The sequence below is a fragment of the Schistocerca piceifrons genome, chromosome 2, assembly GCF_021461385.2.
Source record: "Schistocerca piceifrons isolate TAMUIC-IGC-003096 chromosome 2, iqSchPice1.1, whole genome shotgun sequence".
In the NCBI taxonomy this organism is placed as follows: domain Eukaryota; kingdom Metazoa; phylum Arthropoda; class Insecta; order Orthoptera; family Acrididae; genus Schistocerca; species Schistocerca piceifrons.
In genome coordinates, this window is record NC_060139.1 from 118,383,837 (window position 1) to 118,409,655 (window position 25,819).

At 41.0% G+C, this 25,819-nt stretch overlaps 1 protein-coding gene across 1 annotated transcript in view; it reads left to right on the forward strand.

Annotated features, from left to right (window-relative positions):
* The window catches only part of LOC124777683 (serpin B6-like), a 241,290-nt gene that overhangs the window by 49,612 nt on the left and 165,859 nt on the right, over window positions 1-25,819 (forward strand). The window lies entirely within an intron of this gene.

The following is a 25,819-nucleotide window of genomic DNA, read 5'->3' on the forward strand; positions in this document are numbered from 1 at the left end:
ACCTCTTTCACCATCAAGCAACTGTCATATTCTGGCCTCTTTGCTGACCTACTTGGTGAATTTCCTTTCACACAACCTTGCAGTGCCCCATAGGAGAAACACCTACATCTCAATGACACCAGCCCCTACCCCCATGGTTTTCTGCCACCTCCTGTCACTTCCCGTGGATTAGCAAAGAGCTTTGCAGACTGAAATCAAAGCAGCAATCATTTTTGTGTGTTCTGCACCTTGATGAGCTCAAGGGCTGTGCACTTCATCTGAGGAAAAGAATGCACTTGGTGCCCATGCAATTCTTTCAGGCCCTTAATGCCAGAATGGTCCCTGACCACTACCCAGTGCCCTTTGTCTGGCACAACTGTCTTCAGCAAGGTAGACTGAGAAAAAGCACTTAATTAGAGTCTGGTCTACCCAGAAGATATGGAGAAGACGCCAATAATCAATCCCTTCAGACTTTTTGAAAATGAGTTTATCCCCTTCAGGCTCCATAACACCACCCAGGCCTGACAACGCTTTTTCAACAGTGCCCTGTATGGTACCTCGGTTATTTTGTGTACCTGGATGATATCCTCATCTACTCATGCAATCTCATGGAGCAGCACCAAAACCTCCAGGAGGTATTTGCCCACCCTCAAGAAGTGGGAATCATCACCAGTCTGGAGAAGCATGTCTTCAGTGTTCTGGAGATTGACTTCCTTGGACACAGCATATCGTCTGTGGGTTCCTACCCACTGGACAAGAAACTCCAAGCCCATGACCTGCAACTTTTAAAGAACTTTGCAGATTCCTCAGGATGGCAAATTTTTCCTGCACCATCTGAAGAAAGCTGCAAGCATGCAAGCACCACTCACTGCTGCATTCCAGGGCAACCACTCTATAGGTAGCAGGCCTATTGCCTGGAAGGTGTCAATGACAGAAAGTTTCGAACAAACAGTACGTGACCTCTTGCACTTTGCCTTCCTGACCCATTCCCTTTCGACCGCCCCACTCACAGTCATTACTGGCACCAGCCAGTGTGCCCCAGGCATCGTCGTTCAACAACACATTTAATTGTTCCTGGCAGCTGTTAGCATTCTTTTCCATGAAGTTCTCTGAGCCACAACAAAATTGGCCACTTATAACTTAGATTTCCTCAGTGTATACAAGGCAATTAAGTACTTCCACCCCTCAGTGGAAGGACACTCGTCCATAGAGTTCATTGACCTCTATCCCATTACGATACTGTGTTGACAAAAGTAAGGCACACAGATTTCACCTAGGCTGTTCTGTCAACATATATAGTACATGTCCATTATAATTATCCGGGCTGTTATACCGTGGTCGGTTGATGAATTCTGTGGTGATTCCCAACGTTTTGTCTCCGACTGCGGGAGACATCTTCAAGGGGGTCCGTAGCTTGATGGAAGGTCCAACACACACACTGGCTCGCTACTGACTGCCGCTAAATTCCGTGTCCGCGTGCCCCCGCGCCGCAGCGTGACATCACGTGTTTTGAAAACGTCAGTGCAATTGGCCGCTGTCCGTCGCCGTCGATCGCCGTTGCCATCACCCAGTAGTGGACGGGTGGTACACATCTTCTTTAACACCGGCATCCATATACCGTTTAATTTGACGCCCTCCTCCTTTCGGTTGAAATTATTTGGGTGTTTAGCGATTTTGATTGCCTTCCTGTAGAGCCTTTCGTAGTATCCGCTCGTGGTCACTAGTACTTGCGTCTCCTCGAAACGAATATTGTGGTTCCCTGGCTGGAAAGCATGCTCCGCAACAGCTGATCGTTCCGTTTCTCCTTTTCTACAATTTCCCTTGTGCTCTTCCAACGTTTAGAAACAGTTCTTTTGGTGGTACCCACATAAACATCACCACAGCTGCATGGGATCCTATACACTCCAGATTTTTCCAATGGTTTGCGAGCGTCCTTGGCAAGCCTAAGGTATTCCTGTATCTTCCTGGTGGGCTTGTAAATTATGGTAATATTCCGCTTCGTCAAGATCCTACCTATTGTTTCCGTTACATTATAACAAATGGCAGGAAAACCTTAGATTTTGCAGTAGCCTGTACGTCAGTATGATTTCTGCATGGCTGCCTCAACGCACGTTTTATTTCGGCGGACGAATATCCATTCTTCGTTAGTGCATTGTGGAGATGTTCCATCTCAGCGTCGAGCAACTCAGGTTCACAAATATTTCTAGCTCTGTCCACTAACGTCTTGATAACACCCCGCTTCTGTTGTGGGTGGTGGTTCGAATCCCGGTGCAAATAATGGTCCGTGTGCATGGGTTTGCGGTACACTGAGTGGCCCAAACTACCGTTTTCGTTTCTAAACACAAGCACATCGAGGAAATGTAGTTTTCCGTCTACCTTCTCCTCCATTGTAAACTGAATTCTTGAGTTTATACTGTTCAGATGTTCGTGGAACCGGCTTAGATTCTCACTACCATGTCTCCACAACACAAACGTGTCATCCACGTATCGGAACCATACATTTGGTTTTTTGCTGGCAGTACCTAAGGCCTGTTCTTCGAATTTCTCCATAAAGAAGTTAGCAATTACGGGACTTAGGGGGCTTCCCATAGCCACGCCATCCGTTTGCTCATAAAACTGTTCATTCCACTTGAAGTATGTGGTCGTCAAACAACACTTAAACAGCTCTAAAATATCGGCAGGAAAAATTCGATCCAGCTGTTCCAATACATCATTAAGTGGAACCATGGTAAACAGCGATACCACATCGAAGCTGACCAATATGTCCTCCGGCTGGACCACTATGCCATTCAATCTGCTGATGAAATGTGTCGAATTCTTTATATACGAGTCCGAACGGCCCACATGTGGTTTTAACAGCGTAGTCAAAAACTTGGCTAACGAGTAGGTGGGCGAACCAATGGCACTTAGTATCGATCTTAACGGAACATTTTCTTTATGAACTTTGGGCAATCCATAAAGCCTCGGTGGTAGCATGACCGAACTGCAGAGACCTTTCTGCACACTCTCTTCAATGGAGGACTTTTTTATTAACCGCGACACAGTTCTGAGAACGTTGTTAGTGGGGTCCTTATTCAGCTTCCTATATGCTTGTGGATCCAGTAGATCCGTAATTTTTCTCTGATAGTCAGCCACATCCATAACCACCGTTGCGCTTCCTTTGTCAGCTGGGAGTACCAAAATACTATCATCATCATTCAGGAGTTTTAAAGCTCTTCTCTCACCCACAGTTATATTACTTTTCGGCGGTTTTGCATTGGCTAATATTCTCACTGTTTCTATACGGATTTCTTCAGCTGTTACAGAATGTACACTGCGAATTCCTGCTTCTACATTGGCTATAATTTCTTCCATGGGCACAAAACGCGGACTAACAGCAAAATTTCCTCCCTTGGCAAGCACAGATGTCTCATCGTCAGATAACAAATGTTCGGACAAATTGATAACGGTCCGGGAAACATCTAAATGCCGAACAGTCTGATTAGGTAGCAAATTATCAAACTTCTTCTTCTGTCTACTAGACGTCGTCAACATACCTTTCCCCATGATATCATGCAGTAGTCTATCAATTTTTCGGACTCGTATATAAAGAATTCGACACATTTCATCAGCAGATTGAATGTCATAGTGGTCCAGCCGGAGGACATATTGGTCAGCTTCGATGTGGTATCGCTGTTTACCATGGTTCCACTTAATGATGTATTGGAACAGCTGGATCGAATTTTTCCTGCCGATATTTTAGAGCTGTTTAAGTGTTGTTTGACGACCACATACTTCAAGTGGAATGAACAGTTTTATGAGCAAACGGATGGCGTGGCTATGGGAAGCCCCCTAAGTCCCGTAATTGCTAACTTCTTTATGGAGAAATTCGAAGAACAGGCCTTAGGTACTGCCAGCAAGAAACCAAATGTATGGTTCCGATACGTGGATGACACGTTTGTGTTGTGGAGACATGGTAGGGAGGAACTAAGCCGGTTCCACGAACATCTGAACAGTATAAACTCATGAATTCAGTTTACAATGGAGGAGGAGGTAGACGGAAAACTACATTTCCTCAATGTGCTTGTGTTTAGAAACGAAAATGGTAGTTTGGGCCACTCAGTGTACCGCAAACCCACGCACACGGACCATTATTTGCACCGGGATTCGAGCCACCACCCACTACAGAAGCGGGGTGTTATCAAGACGTTAGCGGACAGAGCTAGAAATATTTGTGAATCTGAGTTGCTCGATGCTGAGATGGAACATTTCCACAATGCACTAATGAAGAACGGATATTCGTCCGCCGAAATAAAACGTGCGTTGAGGCAGCCATGCAGAAATCATACTGACGTACAGGCTACTGCAAAATCTAAGGTTTTCCTGCCGTTTGTTAAAAATGTAACGGAAAGAATAGGGAGGATCTTGACGAAGCAGAATATTACCATAATTTACAAGCCCACCAGGAAGATACAGGAATACCTTAGGCCTGCCAAGGACGCTCACAAACCATTGGAAAAATCTGGAGTGTATAGGATCCCATGCAGCTGTGGTGATGTTTATGTGGGTACCACCAAAAGAACTGTTTCTAAACGTTTGGAAGAGCACAAGGGAAATTGTAGAAGAGGAGAAACGGAATGATCAGCTGTTTCGGAGCATGCTTTCCAGCCAGGGAACCACAATATTCGTTTCGAGGAGACACAAGTACTAGCGGCCACGAGCGGATACTACGAAAGGCTCTACAGGGAGGCAATCAAAATCGCTAAACACCCAAATAATTTCAACCGAAAGGAGGAGGGCGTCAAATTAAACGGTATATGGATGCCGGTGTTAAAGAAGATGTGTACCACCCGTCCACTACTGGGTGATGGCAACGGCGATCGACGGCGACGGACAGCGGCCAATTGCACTGACGTTTTCAAAACACGTGATGTCACGCCGCGGCGCGGGGGCGCACAGACACGGAATTTAGCGGCAGTCAGTAGCGAGCCAGTGTGTGTGTTGGACCTTCCATCAAGCTACGGACCCCCTTGAAGATGTCTCCCGCAGTCGGAGATGAAACGTTGGGAATCACCACAGAATTCATCAACCGACCACGGCATATCAGCCCAGATAATTATAATGGACATGATATTTCCGGCCATGAAAGTTTACATTTTAGTATATATAGTACAGTTCACAACTGACATATTGCACATGGCAGATGTCAACAATATCATCAAAGACAGCCTCAGCTGCTCATGTGCCCTCGCTACTCTCGTTGGCCCTGACACCACACAGATAGCTGATCCTGAACTGCTAACACTGCACAGCGACCCAAACACCAGCCTCAACTTCCAGCTGTGCACGATTCCCAGTATGGACTTAGATGTTTGGCATGACTATCGTGCAATTTCTGACCACCTAGGAAACTCTCTGGATGGGGCGGGGGGTGCAGGATTCATCTGTCCTGCTCCTTCTCCCTTTCCCCATGATTTCTGCAAGACAGAACTCTAACACCTCCATGAACTGTCACAACCCAGCGTCCATGCAGCATCTGTGGTGCCCATGCAGGAGCATTTCATCAGATGTGGTATCCAATGGAACTGCACCAACTGAGCTGACATGTGGCTCCCAAGCCAGTGCTTGAAGGTAGGCCATCACCTCCAGACCCCTAACACTTTTTCCTCCCTCCCCCCAACCCTCTCTCCCTCGTACTTCAGTCAATCATTGTTCTCCCATGTATATACAGTGGAACCTCACTTAATGAGCACCTCCCATAATGTAGAATTTGCATAATGAGCAAAACACATTGTAGAAAAATACTCACTTAATGAGCGATGTTTCACATAACAAGTGGTGACGATTTAGTCTGACATCACCACCTGTTCTTGCGTGATCAGGGAAACATTCAACAATTTGAACACCTTTCATTGTCGCCAGTGGTAACGTACAATGTCTTTAGTATATACTGCAGTCTGGGTTTAGTGATATTTTTGCTACCCTCTTAGTGCAGCTTGTCACCACACATTTTTCTAAACTTTTGTTCACACAGTGTTTTTTTGTGTGCAAATTTTAATAACCTTCATAGAAGTGTCCCCAAAGATAAAGCTGTAAGAAAATGACAACAAGAGCAAGAAAATGACCTTAGAAATGAAACATAAAATCATCGAAAACCATGAACATGGTGTGAGCATTGCTGATTTAGCACACACATACAGTCAGTCTGCATCAACTGCTTGCATATCCTCAAGAATGAGGACAAGATTAAGAAGATAGATGCTTCAAAGGGAGTTACAAGAGTATCTAAACAATGGTTTCATTTTCTGGAAAGGTTACTTCTTATATGGATTAATAAAAAGCAATTAGAAGTTGACACTATTAATGATAACATAATTTGTGAGAAGGTGAAAATGATTTTTGCTGATCTAGTTAAGAAGACACTAGGATCATCAGCAGCCAAAGAAGTGTTTAAGGGAAGATTTGGATGGTTCAAGAAGTTTGAGAGAAAAACTGGCATCCACAGCATTGTGAGATATGGTGAAGCAGCCAGCTCTGACACAAAGGTAGCAGAGAACTTCATCAGCAACTTCAAGATGCTTGAGATTTTGATCGTTACCTGCCATAACAGGTTTTTAATTGAGACGATACAGGTCTATTCTGGAAGAAAACTAAAAGTTTATCTTTCTAACAGCAGAGGAGAATGCATTGCCCAGTCATAAGCCAATGAAAGACCATCTCACACTGCACTGCTGTTCAGTGCCAGTGCAAGAGGTGATTCAAAAATTAAACCACTGCTTGTTTACTATTCAGAAGCTCCAAGAGCCCTCAAGGAGTGTCAACTCCAGAAGAGAAGGTTAAATAGTTAGTTAGTTATGTGTTCCGTTGATCAATAGCATGGAAAAACCGTCATTATGTGGAACGTGTCAAATGTACAAGAAATGCACACAGGAAACAAGTATTTTTTTTTTTCATTATAGCCTTATACTTAAATATTTCTATTATCTATCCCATTCCCTTAAATGGCACAAAATGCATATATTATATCTCCAGATTTATTTACTCATATTCAAGAATTCATCTATGGTATGAAAGGAGTTGTCATGGAGGTATGATTTCAATTTGTTTTTGAAACTATTACTGCTGTCTGTCAGACATTTTATTTCATCTGGTAATTTATCAAAAAGTTTTATAGCAGCATATTTTACCCCTTTCTGTGCCAAAGATACATTAAGTAAAGGATAGTGTAGGTCTTTCTTTTTCCTAGTATTGTAATCATGATTTTAAACTGGTCCATGTTATTGAGAAAAAAATTTCATTACTGAATAAATGTACTGTGAAGCAGTTGTAAGAATTCCGCAAGGTTCCGCTGTGTTGACATTGCAGGCCCATTTCCATCATCAAATGACCTTCCGTACATACTCACTATCATCAACAGGTTGACTTGGTGGCTGGAGCCATGCAATTGTCTGACATCATGGCAGACACAGCCTAACATTTTTTGGACGATACGAGACAGTGTGGTACTGAGGTGCAAGACTCACACAGCTCTCGCAGTTGACTTATGTATTACGTGCAGCTGATTCTCTTCTCTGGGTAATCAGCTATGTTGATCTTCCAAAAGCTTCTTCTCCGAAGACTATAGCGGATTATAGGAATTTATTAAGCTACTTCTCTATTCTTGAAATAATTTGTGTACTCTTGGAACACTTTCAGTTTATTCTTGGTATATTTTCACCTCTCAACACAAAGCAACATTTACTCTGTTTCACATAAGTACATAAACTCTGACAAGCCAACTGATGTCTTTAAACATCAGACTTGATAAACCACAAGTTCAATGTCATAGTAACAATACAAAAATTTATGGACATCACATGCGTCCTGACTCTTGCAGAGCTAAGACGTGAAACAAAAATAAGTCTCTAGTGCCAAGCGAGTCCAATACATTAATGTGCATAGAAATATATATTCAGTTGTTCATTAGTCTTTTTTACAATTACCACAGACACTAACACATCAAAGAATACTACATAATTATTCCCTGAGATTTCATCATGTCTTCTGTGGTGCTGGCGGCAAACACTGTCATCATCAGTGACTCGCCCTTCTTACAGTCTTCTAATAAGAAACTTCCGAACTGCACATAGAAAAAGGTGGATAGGTAGAAACATTCTCACTCTCCCGCACTCGTACCTAAAATATCGGGTGTTAGAGATGGTTGAAGGCCAAGAGTTTCTAGAATTTACTCCGAAATTCTTGAGGCACTACAACAGTGGCAAAGGCTTTCTTGAAGGCCTGGGTCTCACAGCTCGGATACCCCTGCCATGTGGCAACAGACTGTGGATGACAATTCACATCTTGCCTGTTTAAACACTCACAGGAACTTGTGGTATGCTCATCCATTTTACAACTAGTTACCACATAGCCACTAACCATATGGTGGAGACATTCTACAAGACTCAAAAAGCTACCCTTACCTGTTAATCTGTAACTGGTTCTGCCACCCGGCTAGATCCCATGGCTCACAAAACCAACTTGTCCACCATTGAAGACATCTATAGGCAGCTGCTGACTATCCCAGGTAACTTCATCAAGCTGCAGCCCCTGCCGGCCACCACCTGCACCCCAGCCTTCGTACAACAGCTTCACGACTGCATAGCACACTTGTGCCCAGCATCCCTACAACACCATAGTGGACACAAGGTCACCGTACATCTTATCCTGTGTTGACACCCAGCTATCCACACGATGAGTGCGTAAGTGCAGCGATTTAATGTTCTTTTGGTACTAATTTTATGTTCGTTATTTCATTATCAGAACTTAATGACTTGCTGTAGTGCTACATAATAGGCACATGACCCGTGAAATCATCTATGGTGAGTCAGCTTTATGTGCCTATGCAGTGATCAGAATTGCAGGCTCATGCAGTGCCTATGGAGGATTATCGGTCAAGATTGATACCACTCTTTAGAACCCACCTTGTGGTCTCATGTCCTGAGTGTTGAGTATATGCTTCATGGACCCTATTAAATTTTAGTAAGTGCAGCATGATCCAACTTCTTTACTGTGAACCACTGCAGTACCATGAATGCTGCCATTAGAGACTGCAGAAATCCCCAACTGTGTTAGATTAACTTCACATTCAGTACTTCATGTTTGTTTTTTTGTATTTTTTATTTGCTTTAGTCACTAGATTTGCTTCATTTGTGGTACCTCAAGTCTGTACTTTGTATTTTGCTTTGATCACAGTGTTAGATCAGAAATACTCATTTTACCTCCAGGTTCATTTATTTGTATTTGCATATTTCCTTGACCATTGTGTTAGGTTAGCTCTGTTTACTGTGACTCAGGCTCATTAATGATGTTTCTCATGTTGTCTTAAGTAACTGTTTAACCTGATTCCACCACACACAGATGGTGGGCGCCCCTTGTATGTATTCATAACACCTTCATGAGTGGTAGGGATTACTGGACCGACTCAACTCAATTGAGAGTTTTTGTCTATAGACGGTTTCATGGCAGCTTACCATTGTAAGTATGTTCTACAATAACTGTGCCTGCTAATGTTTCAACAAAGGAACTGTTTTATATTTGGGTGTCTTTTTGTTATGTTGTTCCTGTACTTTAACCATCTCTTTTACCCTCCATGCCTAGTAAACCCATGGTATCCACCCACTATATTCAGTGAGGAACCAATTCCTAAGTTACTGTTGCCATTCTACATTTTATATCTTCCCTACTTGGATCATTGTCAGTTACTTTACTACCCAAATAGAAAAACTCATTTACTACTTTTAGTGTTTCATTTCCTAATCTAATTCCCTGGGCATTGCCTGATTTAATGTGATTACATTCCATTACCACTGTTTTGTGTTTGATGATGTTCATCTTACATCCTCCACTCAGGACACTGCCCATTCCATTCAACTGCTGTTCCAAGTCATTGTTGTCTCTTCAAGATTTACAATGTTGTTGGTAAACATAAAAATTTTTATTTCTCCTGCCTGAACTTTAATTCCTCACCCAATTTTTTATAACTGCTTGCTCAGAATACAGATTGAATATCACCAGAGATAGGCTACACAGTCTCTCACTCCATTCTTAACCACTGCTTGCTTATCATATCTTTGAACTGTTGAAACTGCTGTCTGGCTTCTGTAGATAACTTTTTCACTCTGCCAGCTACCTTCATAATTTCAGAGAGTGCTTCCAGTGAACGTTCTCAAAATATTTGTGTAAGTATACAAATGCTATAAGTGTAGGTTTGCCTTTCTTTAACCTATCTTGTAAGATAAGTTCAAGGGCCAATTGCCTCACATGCTCCAGTATTTCTCTGGGATTGAAACTGAACTTCCCTGAGGTCAGCACCTGCCAGTTTTTACATTCTTCTGTGAATCATTCATGTCAGTATTTTGCAATTATGACTTATTAAACTAATTGTTCTGTAATGTTCACACTTGTCAGCACCATTTCTTTGGAACTGGAATTATTACATTCTGCCTGAAATCTGAGGGTATTTTCACCTGTCTAATACATCTTGCACTATCACCAATCAATACTGTTACACATAAGATAAATGTCAGGGAGCAGAGTCAGTGCCACATGAATGGGGAGATAAAGGTATACTACCGAGCAGAATTTTAGAATAATTTGTTCTATGCTATTCATTTTGAATTGTGTCACTAGTTTCTGTTAATTTATAAATGATTTATTGCAGCAAAATAGCCATTATAGTTATAGATTAGATTACAATCATTTGAGAGTGAATTACAAGGATGTATTGAGTGTCTGCATAATTCTTAGTAGTAGATTACATTCTGTTTATTACAAAAATGTTGTCAGAATCACCCACTTCCATCTAGTCACATGATTGAGACCTTGATGCAATGTAAACTATTTTCTTCTCCAACTCCTCTTACTGTGTCTACTACTATTACTAGCATTAATAAGCATACTGTTATGCTTGTACTGCTGCTCTTTAAAACTATTACCCACATTTAATACTGAAATGCTCCCCTCTCTCATCTCCATACCTCCTGTTCCTTGATACACATATTTAATTCATATAATTAATTCATATAATACTTCTAGGTATATTGAATTGCGGTGGAGGGGAGGGGGGGTGGAAGAGGAAAGGTCCTATATTTAACCGAGATAGTGTCCCATCAGTGATGAGTTCAATGTTGATGGATGAAATACCTAACACTGAACTCTGACTTTCCTTTGTTCATAAATAATATTCTTGCTGAATTCAGCTTTTCTCAAGAAAACCACAAAATAGATTGGGATTAACTGTTGTGTTGTAGAATCAGAATATTATGAAGGACAAAGAGAATTTTGCACACACCACTAAATTTATCCAATAAAACTGAGGGAAGGAAACACTGCATACTACATCATAAAGTTTCTTGAAACAGTCCTTCAACAGTCCAAAGCAAGAACATTAACGCTCTAATAGACTGTGAAAAAAAGAAAAAGAAAACAACTTTGGAAAATGATAAAAAAAGGAATTTCTGTGAAAGACATGTAAGATTACTATGTGCATAATGCCAAAACACTTGTAAATGTCTTCTGCAGTGTAGGAAAAGAAGCTACCAAGCTGAGATTATTTGGAAGAATCTTATAGGAAAATAACTCATCCTTAGAAGGAGTAGCTTACAAAACACTCACTGTACCAGTTCTGGAGTATTACTCATCTTTTGGTACACTTACCAGGTTGGATTCATGGAAGATATTGACAAGACACAGTGGAGAGCAGCACATTTCACCAATCGATCATCTAGTAAATGAAAAAGCATAATGCAGTAATGCAACAAATTCCAAAGGTAGATACTGAGAGTCTGTGATCTGCATCATGTAGAGGTTGAAATTGCATGAGTTGAAATACCAAGAAGAGTTGGGCAACATATTACTTCCTCCCATGTACAATGATGAGCCAAAACATTATGACTCCATGCTTAATGGCTTGTTTGTCCATCATTGAAGCAAAATACATCACTGATTCTGTGTATTAGAGATCCAACAGTTTGTTGGTAGGTTTGTAGAGGTATGTGGCATTAGATGTCTACATACAGGTCACGTAATTCATATAAATAATGGGCTGCTGATTTGCGTATGCAGAGATGGTGCCAGATAGTGACCCATATGAATTTCATAAGTTTTACATCAGGTGAGTTTAGTAGCTGAACGTCGACATGAGTTCACTGTAATGCTCCTCAAACCTTTGCAGCATGGTTCTGGCTTCAAGACATGGACTGCTGAAAGATGATTTCACTGTCAGGGAAGACAACAAGCATGAGGGGATACAGGTGGTTCGTAGATGTCAGCATGTCTTCAATTACTACCACGGATCCCATGCAAGCATGTGGGAATGTCTCCCACAGCATAATATTGCTCCCACCAGCCAGCATCTGTGGTATGCTGCATGTTCCGAGCCACTGTTTACCTCGATTATGGCATTTGGAGAAATGACCTTCAACCTAGTGTAGCAAAAATGTGATTCACCTGAAGAGCTGACATTTTTCCATCAATCAACTGTCATATTCAGATGTCCCATGTGAACTGCAATTGTAATTGACAATGTTGTTGGATCAAAATGTGAACATGTAGGGGTGGTCTGCTGCAGAGCTCCATGTTCAACAATGTACATTGAATGGTGTGCTCCAAAACACTTGTATGTGCATCGTCATTGTGATTTTCTGGCAGAGATGCCACAGATCATCATGTACCTACTTTACAGAGCAGACAAGACTCCAAACCCCATGTTCTGTGAAGAGTTGTGGATGTCCAGCCATTTAGTGCTTAGTGGTAGTTTCACTATCCTTCTACCTCTTTCTGTAGATGGCTCACAACAGTAGCATGTTAACATTCAACAAGCTTTGCTGTTTTCTGGATCTGAACACATATGACTCCTGTTTGTGGGGCTATATTAAAGACAAGGTGTACAGCAATAACCCCTAAATCATTTCTGAGCTGAAAACAGCCATTCAGGAGGTCATCAGCAGCATCAATGTTCTGACTCTTCAGTGGGTCTTCTAGAATTTCACTATTTGTCTGCACCACATCATCGTCAGTAATGGCAGGCATGTTGAACATGTCATAACCTAAATCTGAATATCTGTAGCGAGATTTACATGTTGAATAAAGTGTGTGTATGCCATAGTTTGTAACTGATTTACATTTTTTTCCCACATAGTTCAATAATTTCATTGTGTAAGTATCTGGACTTTGCATGGTCACAAAATGAAAGAGGTCCCTTCCTATTCTTAATTTGTTCAAAAGACTCTGCCATTTATCTTACATGTGTTCATATTGCTTGGTTGTAGGTAATCTATGGGGTTGCATCACCCAGGATAGAGTAGTCTGAATTCTGAGTTATGTCTTTCCCTGGTACTAGTGCATGAAATACCCCTGAAACCTAGAAATATTAACACTGATATCAAGATATAGCTTCTCCTTTTAATGTGCTTCATTGACAAAAATTTATCTTGTAAGTATTAAATAATTCCTATCCACCAAGGCCTCTCTATGAAGACAAAACATGACTGGCACTGAAATCTAAAAAAAAATCTTAAACTTGTGCAGAAAGAAGAAAATAAAACAAGCATTAATCTGCTCAATTCCCTATTTGCATACCTACTCTTATGTATGTTAACCCTTGCAGTACCAAGGGGGTGTACTGTGTGCCCACCTTTTGTAAACATTGTAATTTACATTGGTATTTCATATTCTAACATTCTGACAAAAATATATATGGCTTTTTATTATTTCCTGTACCAAAAAAATATATAAATTTTATCAGCTAAACTTAATCTGTTATTTTAAGTCTAATGGCAGTTGTCATTAAGTCTACCTTCTTAGTGCTAGATGTGACATGACAATGAATGTCTTATTACATAAATTACAACATTTCAGTGGTGTAGACCCTCTGAACATTGAATTTTTCTATGTGGCTACTGTGATTGAAAATGTACTATCGTTCTTTTACTGTGAGAGAAGTATCAGACATTTTAGAAGAATCTACAGATTCCGAAATTGAATTTGGTGATAGAGATGAAGTGGTGACAGAAACTGAAGAGGAATGTGTTGTGCACGGGGATGTGGACAGTGATGGTGTACAAACGGACTCTGAAGACAACTCTGGCCTGCAGCAGATGAAGACACAGCTGGTGACGTCAGTGATAAGTATTTTACAATCACTGAAAAGCTTTTATGTCCAACCCTCCTTGTATCACAAAGCAATTAGCACAAAACATAGAGAAAGAGCGAGAAGACCTGAGAAATGAAGGTAAAGTAGGACAACAAGGGAATAATTTGAAAAGATTTTTTTCTCCAGAAATTGTTAACATCATATTAAAGTGTACCAGTGAAGAAGCATTGAGGCAGAATTTACCCAAAGCAGACTGACTTTAATTCATGGCATGCATAGGGCTACTTATAATTGTGGGGAAGGAGGGTGACAATAAGTCACGTATTCTTGGTATATGATCCAACAATTTAGGAAGTTTTGTTTATAGTGTTTATATGAATGGAATTAGATTCTGTCAGATTACTACAATAGTAAGATTTAATGATGAAGAGATGCAAAATGAGCACAGCGAACATCTACATCTACATCTACCTGATTACTCTGCTATTCACAATAAAGTGCCTAGCAGAGGGTTCAGTGAACCACCTTCATGGTGTCTCTCACTATTCCACTCTTGAGTGGCACACGGGAAAAACGAGCACTTAAATTTTTCCATGCGAGCCCTGATCTGTCTTACTTTATCGTGATGATCATTTCTCACTATGTAGTTGGGTGCCAACAGAATGTTTTCGTAATCGGAGGAGAAAATTGGTGATTGAAATTTCATGAGAAGATCCCATCGCAACGGAAAAAGCCTTTGTTTTAACTATTACCACTCCAAACCACGTATCATGTCTGTGACACTATCTCCCCTATTTCATGATAATACAAAACAAGCTGCCCTTCGTTCTACTTTTTTGATGTCATCCGTCAGTCCCACCTGATGCAGATCCCACACCGCACAGCAGTACTCCAAAATAGGGCGGACAAGCATAGTGTAAGCAGTCTCTTTGGTAGACCTGTTGCACCTTATAAGTGTTCCGCCAATTAATCGCAGTCTTTGGTTTGCTCTACCCACAATATTATCTATGTGATTGTTCCAATTTAGGTTATTTGTAATTGTAATCCCTAAGTATTTAGTTGAATTTACAGCCCACAGATTTGTGTGACTTATCATGTAGTTGAAATTTAGCTGATTTCTTTTAGTACGCATGTGAATTTCAGGGTCAATTGCCACTTTTCACAACATACAGATATCTTATTTTGCAAGTCGATTTGATCATCTGTTACAAGATGGTAAATGACAGAATCATCTGCAAACAATCTAAGACAGCTACTCAGTTGTCTCCTATGTCGTTAATATAGATCAGGAACAATGTTGTTGTTGTTGTTGTGGTCTTCAGTTCTCAGACTGGTTTGATGCAGCTCTCCATGCTACTCTATCCTGTGCAAGCTCCTTCATCTCCCAGTACCTACTGCAACCTATATCCTTCTGAATCTGCTTAGTGTATTCATCTCTTGATCTCCCTCTACGATTTTTACCCTCCATGCTGCCCTCCAATGCTAAATTTATGATCCCTTGATGCCTCAGAACATGTCCTACCTACCGATCCCTTCTTCTAGTCAAGTTGTGCCACAAACTTCTCTGCTCTCCAACCCTATTCAACACCTCCTCATTAGTTATGTGACCTACCCACCTAATCTTCGGCATTCTTCTGTAGCACCACATTTAGAAAGCTTCTATTCTCTTCTTGTCTAAACTATTTATCGTCCATGTTTCACTTCCTTACATGGCTACACTCCATACAAATACTTTCAGAAACGACTTCCTGACACTTAAATCTATACTCGATGTTAACAAATTTCTCTTCGTCAGAAACGCTTTCCTTGCCATTGCCAGTCTACATTTTATATCCTCTCTACTTCGACCATCATCAGTTATTTTGCTCCCCAAATAGCAAAACTTCTTTACTACTTTAAGGGTCTCATTTCCTAATCTAATTCCCTCAGCATCACCCAACTTAATTCGACTACATTCCATTATCCTCGTTTTGCTTTTGTTGATGTTCATCTTATATCCTCCTTTCAAGACACTATCCATTCCGTTCAACTGCTCTTCTAAGTCCTTTGCTGTCTCTGACAGAATTACAGTGTCATTGGCGAACCTCAAAGTTTTTATTTCTTCTCCATGGATTTTAATACCCACTCTGAATTTTTCTTTTGTTTCCTTCACTGCTTGCTCAATATACAGATTGAATAACATCGGGGGGAGGCTACAACCCTGTCTCACTCCCTTCCCAACCACTGCTTCCCTTTCATGCCCCTCGACTCTTATAACTGCCATTTGGTTTCTATACAAATTGTAAATAGCCTTTCGCTCCCTGTATTTTACCCCTGCCAAGAATTTGAAAGAGAGTATTCCAGTCAACATTGTCATAAGCTTTCTGTAAGTCTACAAATGCTAGAAACGTAGGTTTGCCTTTCCTTAATCTTTCTTCTAAGTTATGTCGTAGGGTCAGTATTGCCTCACGTGTTCCAACATTTCTGCGGAATCCAAACTGATCTTCCTCGAGGTCAGCTTCTACCAGTTTTTCCATTCATCTGTAAAGAATTCGCATTAGTATTTTGCAGCTGTGACTTATTAAACTGATAGTGCGGTGATTTTCACATGTGTCAACACCTGCTTTCTTTGGGATTGGAATTATTATATTCTTCTTGAAGTCTAAGGGTATTTCACCTGTCTTGTACATCTTGCTCACCAGATGGTAGAGTTTTGTCTGGACTGGCTCTCCCAAGGCCGTCAGTAGTTCTAATGGAATGTTGTCTACTCCCGGGGCCTTGTTTCGACTCAGGTCTTTCAGTGCTCTGTCAAACTCTTCACACAGTATCGTATCTCCCATTTCATCTTCATCTACAGCCTCTTCCATTTCCATAATATTGTCCTCACGTACATCACCCTTGTATAGACCTCCTATATACTCCTTCCACCTTTCTGCTTTCCCTTCTTTGCTTAGAACTGGGTTTCCATCTGAGCTCTTGATATTCATACAATTGGCTCTCTTTTCTCCAAAATTCTCTTTAATTTTCCTATAGGCAGTATCTATCTTATCCCTAGTGAGACAAGCCTCTACATCCTTACATTTTTCCTCTAGCCATGCCTGCTTAGCCATTTTGCACTTCCTGTCGATTTCATTTTTGAGACGTTTGTATTCCTTTTTGCGTGCTCCATTTACTGCATTTTTATATTTTCTTCTTTCCTCAATTAAATTCAATATTTCTTCTGTTACACAAGGATTTCTACTAGCCCTCATCTTTTTACCTACTTGATCCTCTGCTGCCTTCACTACTTCATCCCTCAGATCTACCCATTCTTCTTCTACTGTATTTCTTTCCCCGATTCCTGTCAATTGTTCCCTTATGCTCTCCCTGAAACTCTGTACAACCTCTGGTTTAGTCAGTTTATCCAGGTCCCATCTCCTTAAATTCCCACCTTTTTGCGGTTTCTTCAGTTTTAATCTACAGTTCATAGCCAATAGATTGTGGTCAGAGTCCACATCTGCCCCTGGAAATGTCTTACAATTTAAAACCTGGTTCCTAAATCTGTCTCTTACTATTATATAATCTATCTTATACCTTTTAGTATCTCCAGGATTCTTCCATGTATACAACTTCCTTTTATGATTCTTGAACCAAGTGTTAGCTATGATTAATTTATGCTCTGTGCAAAATTCTATCAGATGGCTTCCTGTTTCATTTCTTACCCCCAATCCATATTCACCTGCTATGTTTCCTTCTCTCCCTTTTCCTACTCTCGAATTCGTCACCCATGAATATTACATTTTCGTCTCCCTTCACTACCTGAATAATTTCTTTTATCTCATCATACTTTTCTTCAATTTCTTCGTCATCTGCAGAGCTAGTTCCCATATAAACTTGTACTGCTGTTGTAGGTGTGGGCTTCATGTCTATCTTGGCCACAATAATACGTTCACTATGCTGTTTGCAGTAGCTTACCCGCACTCTTATTTTTTTATTCATTATTAAACCTACTCCTGCATTACCCCTATTTGATTTTGTATTTATAACCCGGTATTCACCTGACCAAAAGTCTTGTTCCTCCTGCCATCGAACTTCACTAATTCCCACTATATCTAACTTTAACCTATCCATTTCCCTTTTTAAATTTTCTAACCTACCTGCTGGATTAAGGGATCTGACATTCCACGTTCCGATCCGTAGAACACCAGTTTTCTTTCTCCTGATAATGATGTCCTCTTGAGCAGTCCCCACCCGGAGATCCGAATGGGGGACTATTTTATCTCCGGAATATTTTACCCAAGAGGATGCCATCGTCATTTAACCATACAGTAAAGCTGCATGCCCTTGGGAAAAATTATGGCTGTAGTTTCCCCTTGCTTTCAGCCGTTTGCAGTACCAGCACAGCAAGGCTGTTGTGGTTAGTGTTACAAGGCCAGATCAGTCAATCATCCAGACTGTTGCCCTGCAACTACTGAAAAGGCTGCTGCCCCTCTTCAGGAACCTCACATTTGTCTGGCCTCTCAACAGATACCCCTCTGTTGTTGTTGCACCTACGGACCTACGGTATGGCTATCTGTATCCTTGAAGCATGCAAGCCTCCCCACCAACGCAAGGTCCATGGTTCATGGGTTCATCAGGAACAATGGAGGGCCTATAACACATCCTTGGGGAACGCCGGACATTACTTCTGTTTTACTCAATGACTTTCCATCTATTACTACAAACTGTGAACTTTCTGACAGGAAACCACAAATCCAGTTGCACAACTGAGGTGATACTCCATAGGCACGCAGTTTGATTAGAGGACACTTGTGAGGAATGGTGTCAAAAGCCTTCTGGAAATCTAAAAATATGGAATCAATTTGACATCCGATGTCAATAGCACTTATTAGTTCATGAGTATAAAGAGCTAGTTGTGTTTCACTAGAACGATATTTTCTGAATCCTGGCTGACTATATGTCAATAAATCATTTTCTTCGAGGTGCTTCATAATGTTTGAATACAAAATATGTTCTAAAATCCTACTGCAAATCGATGTTAGTGATATAGGCCTGTAATTCAGCGGATTACTCCTACTTCCCTTTTTGGGTACTGGTGTGACTTGAGCAATTTTCCAGTCTTTAGGTACATATCTTTCTGTGAGTGAGTGGTTGTACATAATTGCTAAATATGGAGCTATTTTGTCAGCATACTCTGAGAGGGACCTGACTGGTATACAATCTGGACCAGAGGCCTTGCCTTCATTAAGTGATTTAAGCTGCTTTGTTACACCAAGGATATCTACTTCTATGTTTCTCATCTTGGCAGTTGTTCTTGATTGGAATTCAGGAATATTTACTTCATCTTCTTTGGTGAAGGAGTTTTGGAAAACCGTGTTTAATAACTCTGCTGTAGTGGCACTGTCATCAGTGACTTCACTGTTGTTATCATGCAGTGGAGGTTGCCAGTGGTGTGCTATATGTATGACCAGAATCTCTTTGGGTTTTCTGTCAGATTTTGAGACAGAATTTCATTGTGGAAATTATTAAAAGCATCTCACATTGAAGTACACGACATATTTTGAACTTCTGTAAAACTTTGCCAATCTTGGAGATTTTGCGTTTTTTTAAATTTGGCATGCTATTTTCGTTGCTTCTGCAACAACGATCTGACCCATTTTGTGTACCATGTGGGATCAGTACCCCCATTTATTAATTTATGTGGTATATATCTCTCAATTGCTGTTGATACTATCTCTTTGAAAACGTTCCACAACTTTTCTACACTTACATGATCAGATCAGAAGGAGTGAAGATTGTCTCTTAAAAAGGCGTTACAAGCATTTTTATCAGCTTTTTTAAATAGATATACTTTGCATTTCTTTTTGATGGTCGTAGGTGTTATGGTATTCAGCCTAGCAGCAACTGCCTTCTGGTCACTAATCCCCATATTCGTCACAACACTCACTATTTGTCCAGGATTATTTGTTGCTAAAAGGTCAAGTATGCTTTTGCAACCATTTATGCTTCGAGTGGGCTCATGAACTAGTTGTTCAAAATAATTTTCTGAGAAAGCATTCAGTACAATTTCGGGTGATGTTTTATGCCTGCCACTGACTTTAAATGCATAATTTCTCCAGCATGTCGAGTGTAGATTGAAGTCACCACCGGCTATAATTATATGAGCGAGGTACTTATCTGAAATGAGACTCGTTTTCTTTGAACTGTTCAGCTACTATGTCTTCAGAGTCGGGGAGTTGTTAAAATGATCCATTTAATAGTTTAGTCTGATTGTCAGGAATAACCTCTACTGATACTATTTCACATGAACTTTCTACTTCATTTTCGCTACAAGGGAAACTACCTCTGACAGCAATAAATACTCCACCACCAACTGTATTTAATCTAGCCTTTCTGAACACTGTCAGATTGTTTGAAAAAAATTTCTGCTGAACTTATTTCTGGCTTTAGCCAGCTCTCTGTACCTACAACTATTTGAGCTTCAGTGCTTTCTATTAGGCCTTGGAGCTCTGGTTCTTTCCCAACACAGCTACGACAATTTACAACTAAAATACCAATCGTTTCTACAACTACCTTACTGTGTTTCACCTGCCCACTTTCTGACGGATGCCCCTTCTGTGGTTCCCTGAGACACTCTAACCTAAAAAATCGCCCAGTATCTTCCACACAGCCCTCGCTACCCGTGTAGCCATCCCCTGTGTGTAGTGGACTCCTGACCTATTAAGCGGAACCCAGAAACCCACCACCCAATGGCGCAAGTGCCTACATGGTCACAGAACCACCTGAGCCTCTGATTCAGACCCTCGACTCGGCTCTGTGCCAAAGGACCACAGTCGGATCTATCGATGATGTTGCAGATGGTGAGCTCCGCCTTAATCTCAGAAGCAAGACTGGCAGTCTTTACTATTTCCGCTAGCCGCCTGAAACCAGACAGAATCTGCTCCAATCCAAAGCAACACACGTCATTGCTACCGACATGAGCCACCACCTGCAGTTGGCTGCACCCTGTACTATTCATGGCATCTGGAAGCACCCTTTCCACATCCGGAATGACTCCCCCCAGAATGCACACAGAGTGCACACTGGCTTCCATCCCCTGCTTGGCAGCCAGGTTCCTAAGGGGCCCCATTATGCGCCTAACGTTGGAGCTCCCAACTACCAGCAAACCCACCCCCTGTGAATGCCGAGACCTTGTGGGCTAAGAAGCTTCCTCTGGAACAGGGTGAACAACTGCATCCAGCTCAGAGACATTGTCAGCAACGGATAACGCCTGAAACCTGTTTGTCAAACGAACCGGGGAGGCCCTACGATCGGCCCAACGGAAAGTTATTCGCTGCCTGCCAGACTTTGGAATGATCTCCCACTCGACAATGGGTGAGGGGTCAACCTCAGTGCAGGCAGTACCTGGGGAGGTCACAGCAGTGGACTGATCGGAGGACACGTGGGATGTGCTCGACATCTCTTGCATCCCCGCATCCCATCCCCCACAGTGACGCCCCCTGGCAGCAGCCTCAAGCTGTGTGACGGAAGCCAACGCAGCCTGAAGCTGTGAGTGAAGGGTCACCAGCTCAGCTCGCATCTGTACATAATGATTACAGTTCCTGTCCATTACTGCACTCCTCCTTTTTGAAGCTCATAAAAATATGTAAAAAGCGAACGGTGCACTCGCCTTAGTAGTAGCAGGAACTAGCGATGCACTCTCACTGACAGTTTAACTGACAAGTTTGCTGCAATATGAGAAGTATTTGATAAAATGAGTGAATTACTGCCAAGTTATAATTCTCCTGGGATACACACTGTTATTAATGAAATGTTGTGATCATACCTTGTCAGGTGTCCCTCCAAGGTCTTCATGAGGCAAAACATGGGAAGTGCGAGTTTGTCCACAAAATTTTTCTACGCCATATTTTACTTATTGTTCATGTTACCCTTTGACATACTCTCCTCCACAGTTGATACACCACTCCCAATGCCATTTCACTCCCAGAAGCAGTCTTGGTATACCTCTTGCTGGATCGCGCAAAGTGCCATCTGTGAATTTTCTGTTATCATGACTATCGTTGCAAATTTTTGTCCTTTCAACAAGTTTTTCAACTCTGGAAATAAAAAAAAGTCCACAGGGGCCATGTCTGGAGAGTACAGAGGATGAAGGAGCACAGTGATTTCGTTTTTTGTGCAATTGCCACGCACCAACAAAGATGAATGTGCAGGTGCATTATCATGATGCAAGAGCCATGAATTGTTTTGCCACATTTCAGGCTGGTTCCTTTTCATATTTTCTCGCAGGCATCACAGAATGTCCTGATTATACCACAAGTAACAGCTTGTCCCTGTGGCATGAGTTCATGATGAACTAAGCATTCAATGTCAAAGAAAACTACCAGCATAACTTTGACATTTGACCTGACCTGATCAGCTCTCTTGGTCTTGGAGAGTCTTTCCCAATGCATTGTGAAGCCTGAACTGTGGTCTCAGCATCATAACTGTAGATTCATGTTTCATCACCAGTTATGGTTCTCTTAAGGAACATCTCATTCCCATTTACAAAGTCCAAAAGCTCTTCACAGACTGCGAGGTGAAGGCCTTTCTGGTCTTGATTCATGAGGCATGGAATGAGCTTGGTGGAAACATGATGCATTCCAAGGTGCTGTATCAGGATTTCATGACATGATCCAACTAAAATGTTACATTCATCAGCAATCTCTTGGGAAATCAGTCTTTCATTGGCACACATGATTTTGTTGACATTTCTGACAAGAGCGTCATTAGTAGACATTGAAGGGCATCCTGAATGGGGGTCACCTTTAACTTCTATCTTGCCATTTTTGAACTGTGTGAATCATTTCTAACAACAAGTGTGGCTTAAGCACTCATCACCATGGGCTTCCTGCATCATTTGGTGTGTGTCTGTAAAGGTTTTCTTCAGTTTCATGCAAAATTTAATGCAGTTGCATTGTTCCTTAAACATTGCAATCTTGAAATTCGCAAACTGTGTGACACAATGTTCTGCTCAATACAGCAATGAACCATAACTAAACTACGTACAACAATGAAACTTCTGCTGGCAGTTATGCATTAAACACATGAGTAAGCAGGGATCCCAACCATGTTTTGCTCCAACACACTATTGGCATGAAAGTACAAATGTTCTGGAATTTTTTGAACAGACCTTTGTAGTATACTTATACAAATGCTCAAAGACTCTAAAACGAAATATGTTCTCAGCTTGGAGCCATATGCAGGGAAGATAAATGATAGGCCAAAACAATCAAATTCAGCAGCAGCTGTTATCAAATGCCTGGTTGTTCCTATATATAATACAGTGTGCAGTGTCACCACAGATATTATTACACTTCAGTTGATTTGGCCAAAGATTTGTGGAGGAATCACAAGCTAGCTCTCATGGAATCATTACAAGCAAGTAGGAAGCACATAGCCCAAGAACTGAAACACATCAAGATGAGAATTATATTCCAGTAAATGTGCTTTCAGTGATTCTAGTACTGGAAATACCCCAATCACAACTGTTCCCCCATGGAAAAAAAACCTTCTGATGCTGCTGACTCAACATTATGGCACTGCAATTGTTTCACCAACTGACACTAAGAATAAAACAGTCATAAATTTATATTATAATGAGACGAAAGGCAGTGTTGGCACAATCAATCAAGTGGCGACTAAATTTTCGACTGAGGATGCTACAAGAAGGTGGCCACAATCAATTTTCTGTAGTCTTGTGGACATAGCAGTGTTAAATGGTTATCCATTGTGTCTACTAAACTTCCCAGACACGAATAAGACAAAATCTAATAAGCAATGGCTTTTTCTTCAAGAATTGGAACTACAGCTCTTGAAACCTTACATTGAAGAAAGGACTATGAATATATGAATATGAATATTAGAGAACTCCAGAAATGCATGGTTTCAACCATGGGAAGTATTCTCAGATGGCATGTCAAGCAGAAGTTTGCTGCAAAGGAAGCTGAAGAAGGAAGGGGAAGATGTCTGTTGTATTGGCATGAAAACCAGTCAAAAGCAACGAAGGACTCTTCTTTCTGTGTTTATTCACCACCTTCCAAACGGTATCTACTTCTGAACAAAACTGTATCAATGATCATTGATGCCCAACACAGACTTTGTGACCACGCACATTGTTGATGCACATCAAATGCCCCAGATTCTATCCACCAACAGTCATGATTGTATTCATTCCTATCGATCTACTACATCACTCATCCTGACGTACTTTAGCGTTTTGTTTTCTGCACCTGCCCATTTTCTCGACCTGCCCATGCCACAAGAACTTCTGAACCTCAATCTAACCCATCCCCTCCCTTTCTCTTCGCTTATCATAACACACACGCACTCCCATTCCTCATCGTCCCTTCTCATCACGTTTCTGTACGTTTTTAACATATTTATGAGTATTTTTACATGGGTTAATGCATTTTAACGTATTTCTACGCTAGACTCTCGCTAATGCGGACATTCCTGGCACATATGGGTGCTGGATTAGTGAAAGTGCTGGATTACTGAGTGTCTGAAATTTATTTTATTCATTTATTTCATTTTTATTTAATTTTTGGAAACATAGGGGATATAGTGTACTGTACTGTTTAAACTGAAGGATACAATTTTAAAACACAGAGGATATACTTTATTAGATCCAAAAATACATTAATTTTCAAAGAAAACTTAGTCCTAGAGTGTATACTGTACATAATTATACAGTCGTATCACTTACTATGAAACATGTCCCCAATTTTTAACTGTCACAATGATGATAATGAGATGGTGCCATGCATTATCATGCAGCTGCTTTATAAGCAGTACATTGGTACTGCATTTATCTGGTTGTTGCATGATGTACTCCAGGAAGACTTCAGCACTTCAGCAACAGCAGTGTGAGAAATCTTCATGCTCTCTCCTCCTGTGTCCTCTTCTTCATAAACAGCTACGTCCAGTTCTACATTCTCACTCTTTTGCATAATTTCCTGTTTTCCCAACTCACTATCCATTTGTGTTGAGTAATGGTGAATAACACCGTCTTTCTTTTTGATGTCATAAATAGTTGCTCGTCCAACAATGAACTCAGCAGCAATGGCTTTCTGTGAAGAACCTTGATTTAATTTATCTAAAATTTCAAGTTACTGCTTGAGGTCTTGCGTAACGTGTTTCCTTTTAGAAGACATGATCCCGATCTGTAAAGAAAGCTACAATTTCAAATACAGTATATAAAACATTGTTTAACTAAGCATTGTTGTGCATGATAATTTGTTGTGCATATGTTTTTGGATGTACGTTGGATTACTGAGAGGCTGGACCAGTGAGGGCTGGATTAGTGAGAGTCTAGTGTATCTTTGCGTATCTGTTCATGTTGCTGCTTGCATTTACGTATTTTTCACTCATTTTTACATGTCTTTTTGGTTATACAGCTCCTCTCACAACCATCAACACCTATTTTGCCAATTTCTGCATCATTCCCATTTTCTTTACACCATTCATGCCACAATGGATCCTTACTCCATCTTTCTGCACCAGTTCATTTCACAACGACCTACAAATTTTCAGATTCTGCCAATCCCTGGCCCTCACAAACATGGTATTACAAAAACACATCTCCATGCCATAAAATGCCAGAACCACCTCTTCTCCCTCTACGAGATACTACTACTCTGCAATCCCTAGTCCATACATCAGATCTCTGAAATTGAATCCTGTGCTCTCCAGCAACTGGAGGAGCATTCCAGACAGTTCCTCCATAAGTTACCT